We start from the raw sequence: 13,369 nt of genomic DNA, 5'->3' as shown, positions 1-13,369 counted from the left end.
CGTTTAAAATCTCCTTCATCTCATGGATTTCTGGTTGACAGATCTTTTTTCCTCCCTTCTCTAAATACACTTACCTCTCTTGTCCCCAGGAAGTCAGAAACCTCCAAGACATTCTAGACTCTGCTTCTCTCATTCCAGCCTCAAACAGTCCTCCAACTTCAGTCATGTCTACGTCTCAGAGGTCTAATAAATTTTTCTCCCCCTTCATCTCTACTGCCTTAGTGAAAGACTTTGACCTTCCTATCTACCATGGTTATGCCATCTTTATTGACTTTACTGACCCCACCCTTGATCTGCTTGCTTTGTATCCTATGGGGAAAACACAAGGATCTGAATTGAACCTAAAGTTAAAATGAGGACAGTCTCATTATAAAAGTCTCCATGTCTTCATGTTCTTCTTTCCTTTCACTCCTTCATGAGCATGTTGAAATTCCTTAATTTCACCATCTTTTCTCATTTGTGAATTGCATGTGCTTTTCCTTGTGCTATCTTCGTCTTGCTAACATAACTCTTCCTTCACCATCCCAATTTCCTCCTGGCTAGTAGCTCCCCATCCAGCTTGGGCTTTTGCTCCTTTGGAGAGCCTTCCCTGATCCACCTATACCAGTGGTCCCACAGCAACTGTGGAAGAGACTTCTGACAAACATTGCTCTTCTTTCTTTTAGGTACTACATTTCTCTGACTCCTATGTAGTTATAGTCTTGTGGCTACCACATCAGGTCCAAAATAATAACCCTAGAGATCTATTTTTTACATTCAGAGCACAATCACATTCACTTTAAACTTTGATTAGCATTACTGTGATAAATGCCAAAAGTGCTTCCCATCTATACCTGAATAACTTAACCAGCAGGAGAAGGCATTTCATTATTCATGCTAAATGTTTGGAATGATTGAAATGAGTACCTTGAAACTCACTGTTCCATGCTTTTTACCCTTCCATGATTCAATGTAGAGACATGTTTAAGTAGCCCTAAGATGGCGGCTAGCATTGGGCCAAGAGGTGGCGCATAATTAGTGTTAACATGGCGTGATCTCTTATGACCTTTTGCCTGATTGGTTAATGTCTCCTCTGCGCTAGTGGTCAACAGATGTTCCTCATTCTTTCTTGATTGGTACCGTAGTGCGTGCTCCAATCGTGCTAATCCTAAGCTGATTGGCTGCCTTAGGTATATAAGACATTCTCTTCACCTGGGCAGAGGTTGCAGGTGGCAGGTTGCAGGACACAGGACGCAGGACGCAGGCTGCAGGCTGCAGGCTGCAGGCCGCATGCCGCACCCCGCACCTCCAAGAAGCGACCCACCTCTAAAAAAAGCAGTAGACCTTTGAAAGCTAGCCTCTCTGAAAGCGTAGCACCTCTAAAATTAAGCAAAGCCTCTCTTCCTCTAAGCAAAGCCTCTCTTCCTCTAAGCAAAGCCCCTCTGCCTCTAAGCAAAGCCTCTCTTCCTCTAAAAGCAAGCAAGGAAGCAGCCCAGAAATAGAAGTAGTTCATTCCCAGTCTGCCTCCGATAAATTCCCGCGGGATTGTTGCCTTGGCGGCAACAATCCAATACAAAAGGAAGCACAGGGAACTATGAATCAAAGGTGTCAGAGCCTTTGATTCATTTGGAAAGTGGATTAAGCTGAGAATACTTGTTTTGCATGGAGGGGATTGGAGGATATTATGTTAAGTGAAATAAATTGGGCACAGAAAAAAAAAAAATACTGCATGTTCTTACCTATATGTGGAAAATAAAAAGTTGGTCTCCCAGAAGTAGGAAACAGAACAGTGATTAGCAGAGTCTGGGAAGGGTGTTGGGGAGCGGGCATGAAGTGATTAGCAACATGGTAAGAAACAACTATGGTTGACAACTCAATGTGTCAAAGTAGCTCGTGAGGAGAATTTTGAATGTTCCCAAGACAAAGAAATGATAAATGTCTGAGAGAATGGATGTTCCAATTATCCTGATCTGATCATTACACAGTGTACTTATGTATTGAAATGCCACAATCATATCCCACAAATATGAACAATTACTATGTGTCAACACACACACACACACACACACACACAAACATATTTAGAATATCTATTTTGAACTTTTCATGATTAAGACCCCAGCCTGTACTACCACAGTAATACATTCTGCTTCAAATTTGTACTTCTCTTTCTTGTTAAGTTGGAAGCTCCTTATATACCTCGACATATGAAGTTACTACAAACTAAATGTTTCTGAATTAATAGAATGAATAAATAAAAATGCCTTAGGTAAAGAAAATGGAGAAAACATCAGATGGAACATTTTCATTCAAGTTTTCATACCTCACATCCAGAGTTAGTTTGATTAAAAGAAAAAACAAGTTTTGCAAGGTAATATGTTAATTACTCTATTTAGAAGTTTATTTTTTTCCTGAAATCATATAGACACAGATATGTTTATGGTGTGAATATATCTGATAGATAAGTATTTCTGATAGACACATATTTATGGTGTGAAATATTTATCATATTTAATTTTTTATACTTTTTCCTTGCATAGTTCAGTTTTGTTCACAATTTAATGTTGCATAACAGATTTTAACAAGTAAATGGCAAGGCTGCTATTCTCTATTTATTCTCTTGATAATCTATTTCTCTTGAAAATCTGTCCTAGTAACAAAAAGGTCATTAGTTTTATGCAAAAATTAGATAATTCTCCTATGCCTACTCCTATTAACTACTTTGATTTGTGGTACTGGTATATTAAAGAAGCATAGTAGATAAGACAAATGTACAAGTAATAATTAGGTGATTGGTTTTGAGCAGGCAACTATCAAATTTCAAAGCCCAAATTATGAATATATAGTGTTCACTCATAATTTATATAAGGCAATTTAATAAAAGGCATAATATTGACTCTTAGAATGAACCACCCCTCATATAATTATATTGGACTATAAAAGTGGTGCAACCTATTGACCAAGAAAATGAACAGTGCTGTATTCGGTCATTTATACCTGTGTAACAGGAGTAAATTTCCATGAATAAAGGTAAGCACTTTTTATTCAATTTCTCGTGACTTTCCTATGTTTAAAGTATAATGCATGTGTTTTAGAAGTTAGATGAGTCAAATATTCTGGCATGTGAAATGAATGTTTACACTACCATATACATCTGAATGCCAATTTGGGTTTCAACTATACAACAGAAAGTAGGGTCTCATTTTATATTTGGTATTATTAATTTCAATCTGACTTAGTTCCTACTATGAATTGATGAGATTAAAACTTCATTATAAATCCAATTCTATTTGAATTGTTTGAATCATGGTTTTCCAGAATTTACTAAGAGTCTTATGATTTGGAATCCTAAAAAAGGTTTTTATTGATTTGTTTTTTTTTTTGCAGACTGTGTTAAATTAATATATATTGAAACAGTCAAACAAAGTCTCTTTAAACTGAAGTCAGACTTTGAACTGCAGATAGTATTATGTTACTGCTTAAGATAAATTCAATAAAATATTTTCATATAATAAAGTAGCTCTGTAATAAAAGTATTAACATAAATAGTAGAGATGCTATTAAATAATAATAAAAGTATTAACATAAATAGTAGAGATGCTAAGAGAAAAGAACTTTCTTTTGTAATCTTACTGTTCCAGTCTAAATGACCTGGGTAGTAATTATGTGCATAGTAGGTAAAGTTGCACCTTAGAGGATTTTTGTAATCAACAGTTTTAATTGTACTTCCAAATTCTATAACTACTGAAACTGTGAGTAATCTGCTACATCTCTTATTTACTGGCAGATATCATAGAAACAGATTCTAAATTTTGGTTGTTGCTTCAGGATAAATAGAAGTAAATATTCCTAACATACAATGAACTCCATCATTTGATCAGATTAAGTAATAAAATATGTATAACTTTTTAAAAGTTGAATACCACCAAAATAATTCTATGCCTTACTTTATTCTAAAATCGGTTGCACTATTTTATTTGACACAATTGACCCTTAGGAAGGTTTTCCTTGTCTGGGGGTCAACTAAATTAACTTTATTAATATCTTATATTTTAAGTAATCTATCAGATTTACATTTTTATTAACTCTTTCAAAAATCACTCTAGACCATGGTTGCCAAGGACTCAGAGAATGGGGCTCATTTGGTTAATCTGTGTATATCTCTCGGTCTCTGGGAAGCAGAAAGGGCAAGATATGCTTCAGGTTTCTCCTGTAGCAAAATACACTGACTTTCTCTGATTACATGGTAGAAAAAATCATTTTATGGGTATCATGGTAGAGTTTGTGTGTGTGTGTGTGTGTGTGTGTGTGTGTGTGTGTGAGAGAGAGAGAGAGAGAGAGAGAGAGAGAGAGAGAGAGAGAGAGAGAGAGAGAAAGAGAGAGATCTGGGCAGGGCTTGATGAGTGGTAGAATCCCAGTAAACATTAGATTTCCCTTTTCTCCCTAACCCAATGCTTTTCTAATATTTCACAATAGGCTATATAAAAAATTTCTCTGCATACATTTTGGCATAAATAGGGCAGAATCCTTTAATCATATGGAAATTAAGAGAAAGTAATTGGATGAAGATAGTTATCTGAACCTACGTACCTATATTCCTTCCATTCTGAAATTCTATAAAGAGACCCAAATAAAACTCTGTGTGTATGTGTGTGTGTGTGTGTGTGTGTGTGTGTGTGAGTGTGTGTGTGGTGTGATGTGTGTGTGTGTGTGTGTGTGTGTGTGTGTGTGTATGTTTAAGAAAGAAAAATCTAAACAGGGTTGGAAAAAATGATGCTACCAACAGACTAGAAACGTGAAAGGATTCCAGAAAGATAGAAGTTAGGATAAGATTTACAAAGTTATTAAAACAAAGGAAAACACAAACCCAGGCAAAAGAATACTGCAATGAGAAGAAAGGTGGGGAGGCCCTAGAAGTGAGTCTCCTCATGTAATCACCTAAGAAGTTACAAGTTGAGAAGCGACAGGGAGACTGGGGCTCATCCCCACAACTCCTCTCTCTGATTTGTATTAAGCAACAGGTGCAATAGTGTTTACCCATGAGCTAAGGCAGAGTGTGGGCAACTGGGACCTGAGGCACAGTACTTCTCCAGGGAGGACAAGGCACTGTTGTACCTAGATGGGCAGGTTAAGCACACCAGCATCACATCAGATCTCCTCACAAAATCCCAGAGGTTGGTCTTAGTGAATAGAAGAGGCAAGTGACACTAGGACATCAAAATGGGCAGATGGATTATTCAGCATTTGAAGGAGCGAATGCTATTATATTGAGAAAATGAGGTTAATAGGATGACAAGCAGATGAGGACTCAAGAATGAAATGAAATGAAAATGTGAGACTATATTACATTTCCAGAGACTCAATCTGAGACTTTGAAATAAAAATTTCTTCATGACACTTAGAAATATGGATACTTGATAGATAAACAAAACTAAAAAATAAAACTGTGAACTGCTTCAGGTCAAACAATTTTCTCAAAATATAGTACAAAAAGACTAAGAAGTAAAAATTATGATAGCAAACAAAATACAAGGAAAATAGATTAAGAATTTTTAGTATATATACAGGAAAATCAAATATAAAAATAAAAGAAACCATATATATATTATATATAAATATATATATATATATATATATATATAATATATATATGTCCAGTCAGGGAGAAATAGTATCAATTCCTTGTCCTTCCCACTTTTTTCTCAAGGTGATGGAAATTATCCTTCCTCCCTTCTGAACCCATGCAATTGGGGTACATTTGACTCCTGTGTGGCTTCACCAGAGGGCACATATCTCAAGTCTGCATAATCAGGTCATTTTTCTGATCATGGTGACTGGATAAGAGATTGGATTCAAAACCTAATTAGAGCCAATGATACATCAGGAAATTTTGTGAAACTGGTGGAAAATTCAGTGATCATACCAATGAACATAAACTTGGAAAATTTGAACCTGGTGCTGCTATAGCTATCTAGGTAAGCCTTCAAAGAAGAAAACTTTCTTTCTATTAAAAAAAGAGATAAAAGGAAAGAGAAAACCAGTTTTAATGACATTGGGTCCCCAGATAAAGTCGCGTCTTAAGTTAGTACTACCATAGGTCTTTTTAGTATTAGGGTCAATAAATTCTACTTTTGATAAACAAGAATAAATTTGATGAGCCAGGCACAGTAGCACACAGTAGATCGGGAGGCTGAGGCAGGAGGATCCCATGTTCAAGGCCAGTCTCAGCAAAAACAAGGTGCTAAGCAACACAGTGAGACCCTGTCTCTAAATAAAATACAAAATAGGGCTGGGAATGTGGCTCAGTGGTCGAGTGCCTCTGAGTCCAGTGCCCAGGACCTGCCCCACTGCCAAAAAAGAGAATAAATTTGATTAACAAAAGTGGAATTGGTCGCATATTTTTACCATTTGTACATGAAAAGATGTACAATGGATAGAGAAATAAATGATGATATTAATACATGGAATATAATTTTCCAGAACCAAAGAAAATCACTAAATTAGAAGGGATCACAAGAACAAAAGAAGATTCTTTACTCCAGGAATAAACACAACAATCCAAAATAATTTGAGAGAGAAAACGAAATAACTTACAAAGAATGATTATGAAGTAAATCAATAGAAGACATTTTATCTGTAAAAATATACTATTAAAAGTAATAGCAAAGTCTTCAAATTTCTGTGAGCAAGTGACGTTGAAAAGATTTATACCATTTTAAACCACCATTTAATAGGAGGTTAAACTAAGGACGGTATTGGACATGCTAGGACTTAGCATTTTAATAATATACCTCTCTGGGAGAATGAATTGTATACGAAATTCAGAAAAGGTGATATGAGTTCAAGACAAAAAATGATAAAGATTAGAAGAACCAGAAAAATAAAATAAAGCAATGAAAGAATTTGGAATTATCTATGTATTTTTATAAAGCTTAATTCTTCAAATTTGAAACTAACGTACAGGATAAATTTAATATGGATAGGAGAGGAATTCAGAGAAGAGAGATGCAAATGTTATAAGTTTATTAAAGTATAAATAAGAAAAATGTAGGCAATCAACACTTGAGATTGATAAAAATCTTAAGTTTGTTGAAATTAAGGGGAAAATCACACAAAAAAATAGAATATGAAATCTTTAAATGAGTAGAAACTAAAAATGTACAAGGTCAACACAAAGTGGCAGGAAGAAACAAAGCAATAAAAATAGGTAAAATTTTAAAAGCTTTATTAAAAGAAAAATGTAAATGTATTAGTGATCATAAATATGAAAGGAAAAAACTTTTAGACTGGATTAAGAACAAAATAAAACCACCTCTAAGCTTGCCTGAGACACATTTAAATGAGAAAAAAATGTGCACAGATAAATATTGAAAATAAGGAGATGGAAAAAATACATAAGGAAAATAGTAACAAAGAAAGATGGTATAGTGGTATTAATACCCAGTAAAATGAGATCTAAGTTTAAAAAGCATTAAAGAGAACAGGTATTTCACATTGGTAAAAGTATAATCCAAGAAGATATAAATTTACTATTATTGTTATGAACATTTATGTATATAAAATATATATTAGAAACATATAAATGAAAAATTGATGATACATGATTAAACAGTCAAATCCACAATCACGGTGGAATTCCTTAACAGAAGTTTTTGTAACAAGTAAACAAAAAACAGGGATGTAGAAGATGTGAGGAACAAGTAATAGGTTTATACAAATTGATTTGTATAAAACTGTATGTTATAGTACTATACTAAATACAAATTATTAGACCAAAAAAAACCCCAATGAATTTTAAAACACTGATAAGATATATTAACAGAACATCATTAACAAAATTGCAAACTAAGAAGAAAGAGTTTAAAACTCCCAACCATTTAAATATTAAAACTCTTTTGAGTAATGTTTTTGTTGAAAAGGAAATTTGAACACAAATATAAGAATTAATAAGAAATAAATTTAAAAAACCATAATTTTTAAACACTTTCTTTACAGTTAAAGCCAAAATCAAGCAACATGTTATTACTTTAAATGAATAGATAAAAATATAAGAAGATTAAATATACCAATGACTCTATTTTTTTTTTTACATCTTCAAAAAATTCCAAATAATTTTACAGAAAATAGAAATTAAATGACAAGGATAAAAACAGAAAAGCATTTAATAAAACAACAAAAAATAGAAAACATGGTTGCTAAAGCCTTAAACTGATTATTAAAAAAAAAACAAACAGTAAAATAGGTCAAAGTCTGAAAAATAAAGATGTAAAACTTACACATCTCAAATAAACATCAGAAGCAAGAAAGGGGAAGATTTAGAAGTTTATGAGAACACTGTGATTCCCAATTCATTTTTAAGTGTATATGAAATGAATGATTTCTAAGGCAATTACTATTTGCTAAATTTGACTCAAGAAAACATAGGAGATCCAAACAGATAATCAGCATCCACAAATAGAAAATGCAGTCAAATGTTGAGCCCTGAAATACCTCATATTTTAACGTTTTCATAGATTAGTTCTTCTAAAACTTTGAAAAATTATTACTTGGAAAATTTTATAGCCTGATAGAACTCCAGGTTGAAATATAATTCAAATTACTGTAAGAAAAAATACAGCTGAATTCATCTATAAAAATCTGTCGTTTCATCTCTGTAACTATAATTATATATTTAGCTAATAGCAAAAGGAAGTTTGGGACACTTAAGAAGCAATTCTTTAACCTAAATAACATACTTTTCAAGTTGGTAGTGATGCTGAAAATCCAGGATAAATATTAAAATCAAAAAGAAATCTGATAAGAAGTAGTAGTAGCTACACATCTCATGGTAGCCAGTCTATAGTTTAATCACAGGAATATTTCTAAAGAAAACAAATAAAACAAAAACAAAGAGAAAAACCTAACCCTCTAGAACAATTAACCAGAATTTAGAGTTGCTATAGTGCATCATCTAAAATACCTAGGTGTAAACAAAAGTTTTTAAGACATGTATAAAAAAACAATGAATTATAATCCTTACTCAGAGAAAACATTAACACATACAAAATGATTCTGCCTGGCCACAGACATTACATTTGTCAGTTAAGTATTTCAAATCAGCTAATGTACGTATATTAAAACTTAAAGAAAATACATTCAAAGAACTAAAGGAAAATATGATGACAATGACAAAATAGAAATAGCAAGTAAAACAATCAATCAACTGGTCTCTATAGTTGAAAAGACAATAATAATTTAAATATTCACTTATAGGCTCAGCAGAAGATTTGAGAAGGAAGAAGCAGTAAACTTGAAGGTTTATCAATAAAATTTATCTAAACTAAAGCAGAGAAAGAAAAAAAGTTTGGGAAAAAAACTGAACAGAGCCTCACAAACTTAATGAGACAACATTAAGTTCACTATCATGTGTAACAGAGTCCCAAAAGGAAAGGAGAGAGAGAAAAGGGGATGGAAAATTACTTAAGAAACAATGGTTAAAATTTTTCCATGTTGGATATAAAGTATTAATTTAGCATTTCCAGAAGTTCAATAAATACTAACCAGGATAAATACAAAGAGATCAATACCTAAACATATTATAGCTATGTTGCTGAAAGACAAAGAATAAGTCTTGAAAGCAGGAAGAAAAAAACTACTTATAGAAAAAAAAAAAAAAAAGAATATTTGTTGACTTTTCTTAGAAGCAATGAAGGTTTGGAGCCAGCATAATAACATTCTGAGTGCTGGAAAAAACACCTATCAAATAAAACTTCCACATGTAGCAAAAAGAATCTCTTACTACTTTTTTCAAGCAAACCTACTTTTCAAGAAATTCCGAAAGAAGTCCTTCAAAATGAAAGTTAATCATACCAGACAGTAACTCAAATCTTTAAGAAGGAATGAAAAGCACCAGATATGATAAATGCGTAGGCAAATATAAAAACTTTCTCTATGTGTGTTCCCTTTTCTTCTTTTAATTTCTTAAAAAATGTGTAATTTTTGAAGTAATAATTAAAACAGTATTTTGGAGATGTTGTATAACATGCATAGATGTAATAGATATGTATAAATATATTACAAGTGACAATAATATAAAGAATGAGAGGAAATGAAGGAGTGTTGAAGCAAGGTGACCTTAGTAGATAAATACTAACCTGGTATTGATTGTGGTAAATTATAGATGAGCATTGTAATTGCTACACTCTAAAAATAAGTAAAAATTTCTAAAAATGAATTAAAATGGTATGCTAAAAATATTGAATATAAAATAAGGTGGTAAAAAAAGAACATAGTAATAGAGAAATACATGAGACAGAAAACAAATATCAAAATGGTGATACCATATGAACAATTACACTTAAAGTCGATAACCTGATGAGTGAACCCTGTAATCAAAAAGGGAGCCCGTCAAGCTGGATAGCAGAGCAGCATTCAGGTACCTATCCAGTATTTATAAGAAACACTTGAAAGACACTAATAAATCAAAAGTAAGAGAATGGAAATGACTTAGCATACACATGGTTAATGTAAGATATCTGGAATGGCTGTATCAGACAAAATAGACCTAAATACTAAGGGGAGAAAAGAGAATTTCATAGTGGTGAAAGGGAAATAAAATGGAAATAAGACACTTATAAATATACATGCACCTAAAAACAAAGACTTCTTTGCAAATGAAGGAAATCTTGACAGAACCAAGTGAAGAAGTAGATAACTGAACAATTATAATTGAAGATTTGAATATTCTTCTTTCAGTAATGGATAGCAGAATAAACAGAAAAATCACTAAGATTTTAGGAAACTTGAACAGCTCTATTAGGTATCTAGATATTAGGTCCAGCTCTAACCATCTGGACCTAATATCTTCAGGAACTTTATCAGACAAGAGCAGAAAACATATTCTTCTAAGAATAATCTTCAGTATAGATCATCTGCTAGTCATAAAAACAAATTTGATGTCTACATTTAAATTTATGTAGCTTGAAATCATGCAACGTATGTTTTCTGTCTATAATCATATTGAAATTAGAAATCAACAACAGAAAGAAACTTGGGGAAGTCCCACATATTTGGAAATAAAAAACAGACTTCCAAAAGTAATCTGTGAGTCAAAGAATAAACCACAAATAAAAACACAGCAAATCAAACTTTATGAGACACAGTTAAAGCAATGTTTAGTGAGTATTTTACAGTTTTAAATGGTTTTATTAGAAGGAAGAAATATTTGAAACAAACTAATTTTCTACTTCAAGGAAGTAAAGAAAGAAGCACAAATCAAACCAAAAATAATCAAAAAGCAAATCAGAGAGAAAATACATTTAAAACAAAACCAAAAGTTGAAAAATGATAATGAAAATTAATAGATTTGACATCTAATTGTTGGAAAAGATGAATAAAACTGGTAAGCTATTGGCTAGAAAAGAGAGATGATGCAAATTACAAAAAAAAAAAAAGAGGAGACATTATTACAGATATTGTAAGAATTCAGTGAGGTGCAAGGGAATTTTATGAACAATCTTATGCCTACAAATCAACAACTGATGAAACAGACACATTTCTCAAAAGAGGCCATGTCACCAAAATGGACTCAAGCAAATATATAAAATCAAAACAATTCCATAAAGATAAAAAAATATTAGCCAGGTGTGGTGGCATATGCCTGTAATCCCAGTGGCTAGGGAGACTGAGGCAGGAGGATCCAGAGTTCAAAACCAGCCTCAGCATCTTAGCGAGGCCTTAAGCAACTTAGTGAGACTCTGTCTCTAAATAAAATGTATTTTAAAAAAAGAAGGGCTGGGGATGTGGCTCAGTGGGTAAGGGCTCCTGGGTTCAATTCCCTGTACAAAATAAATACATAAATAAAACTATTGAATTAGTAATTTAATGTCTTTCAAGAAAGAAAACAAAAAACTTAGGTCCAAAGAATTGTACTGGTGAATTTTTCCAAACATATTGAAAGAGATAAAGTAATCCACCTTATCTGTTAGGGATACATTACCAGATCATCCAGTGGATGACTGAAACCATGTTTTTCTCATTTTAACTAAGCACTTATCATCTGACCATAACTTTTGTGATGTGAGGGATGATAGCAAAACTAGTACAAATTTCTTTCTCCTTCTTCCAAGTTTCATGGGAGAGGATTCATTCTTACTATAGCTCTTAGCAACTTCAGTATTTTTTCTTTTATTAAATTCATTTTGTCCCATTGTCTCAGATGTGGAACACCTATTAAAAACTTAAATTAAGCAACACATATGCCAGTTCTACATAATTTTTTTAAAAAAAATTAATATCAGGTTTACAATCATAAACAAGGAAATGAACTTAGACCTCTACCTTATATCATACATAAAAATTAACCCGTGGATCTATGTAAGAGCTAAAACTATATACCTGCAGCACAAAATATTAAAGAGAATCATTTTAACTTTGCCGAAGGCACAAATTTTCATATATGATATCCAGAGTACAATCCATAAAACACTTGACAAATTAGACTTTTATATCAAAATTTAAAAGTTTTGATTTTCAAAAGACATCACTAAGAAAATAGAGAAGCCATGGACTCTGAAAAATATTTGCAAATTATTTATCTAACTGAAGGCATATCTAGAGTAATGGACTCTTACATCTCAATAGTAAGAAGGTAGTCCAATTTCAAAAGAGGTAACAAAACCTAAAAAACATTATTTTTAATCAAGAAGACATAAGAATGGCTAATAAGAATGATACAATATGGAAAATATCATGAGCCATTAAGAAAATGATAACAAAACCCACAATGACTACAAAAAAAAATTAACAATACTAAATTTTGTGAGGATAACTAGAATTCTTATGCAGTGCTGGTGGATGTGGGAGTACAGTTACTTTGGAAAAAATGGGTATTTTCAGACAAAGCAAATGTACAGTTATAAAGAAAAAATTATCTTCTGAAAATTTCTCTGAAGGTTTTTCTGTAATAATTATCCTTATTTTGAAATTACAATGGTTAAATATTAGGTTTTATTACTACTCATCAATAATTAAGCTTCAAAGGGAATAAGATCCTAATTGTAAATGGCTAGATATCATCTTGTTCCTGTTTACATTAGGAATCTTAAGTCCAGTAATTTGCAGTAAAGGAAGCCCTGCCTATGAAAGAGATACTTTTGGTTGGTACAAAATAATTTAACTATCAATAAGAAATGGTTATAGGAATTCCTGAGAGGTCTATGGGAGACATTGCTGAAAAATTCGTGAAATGGAGAAGTCCAGTCAAAGATGAAAGGAAAAGTGAATTAACATTTCAATGTCTCTTTTCACAAGCAGAAACGTGGCGGGGGATTAGGCAACTCTATAACCCCAATCATCTATATTTTTCAGCATTAAAGCAAGAGAACCAGTTGGAAAGAATACATGCTTTGGG

Source organism: Sciurus vulgaris (genome assembly GCF_902686455.1).
Source record: "Sciurus vulgaris genome assembly, chromosome: 1".
Lineage (NCBI taxonomy): Eukaryota > Metazoa > Chordata > Mammalia > Rodentia > Sciuridae > Sciurus > Sciurus vulgaris.
This window is presented reverse-complemented; position numbering follows the sequence as displayed.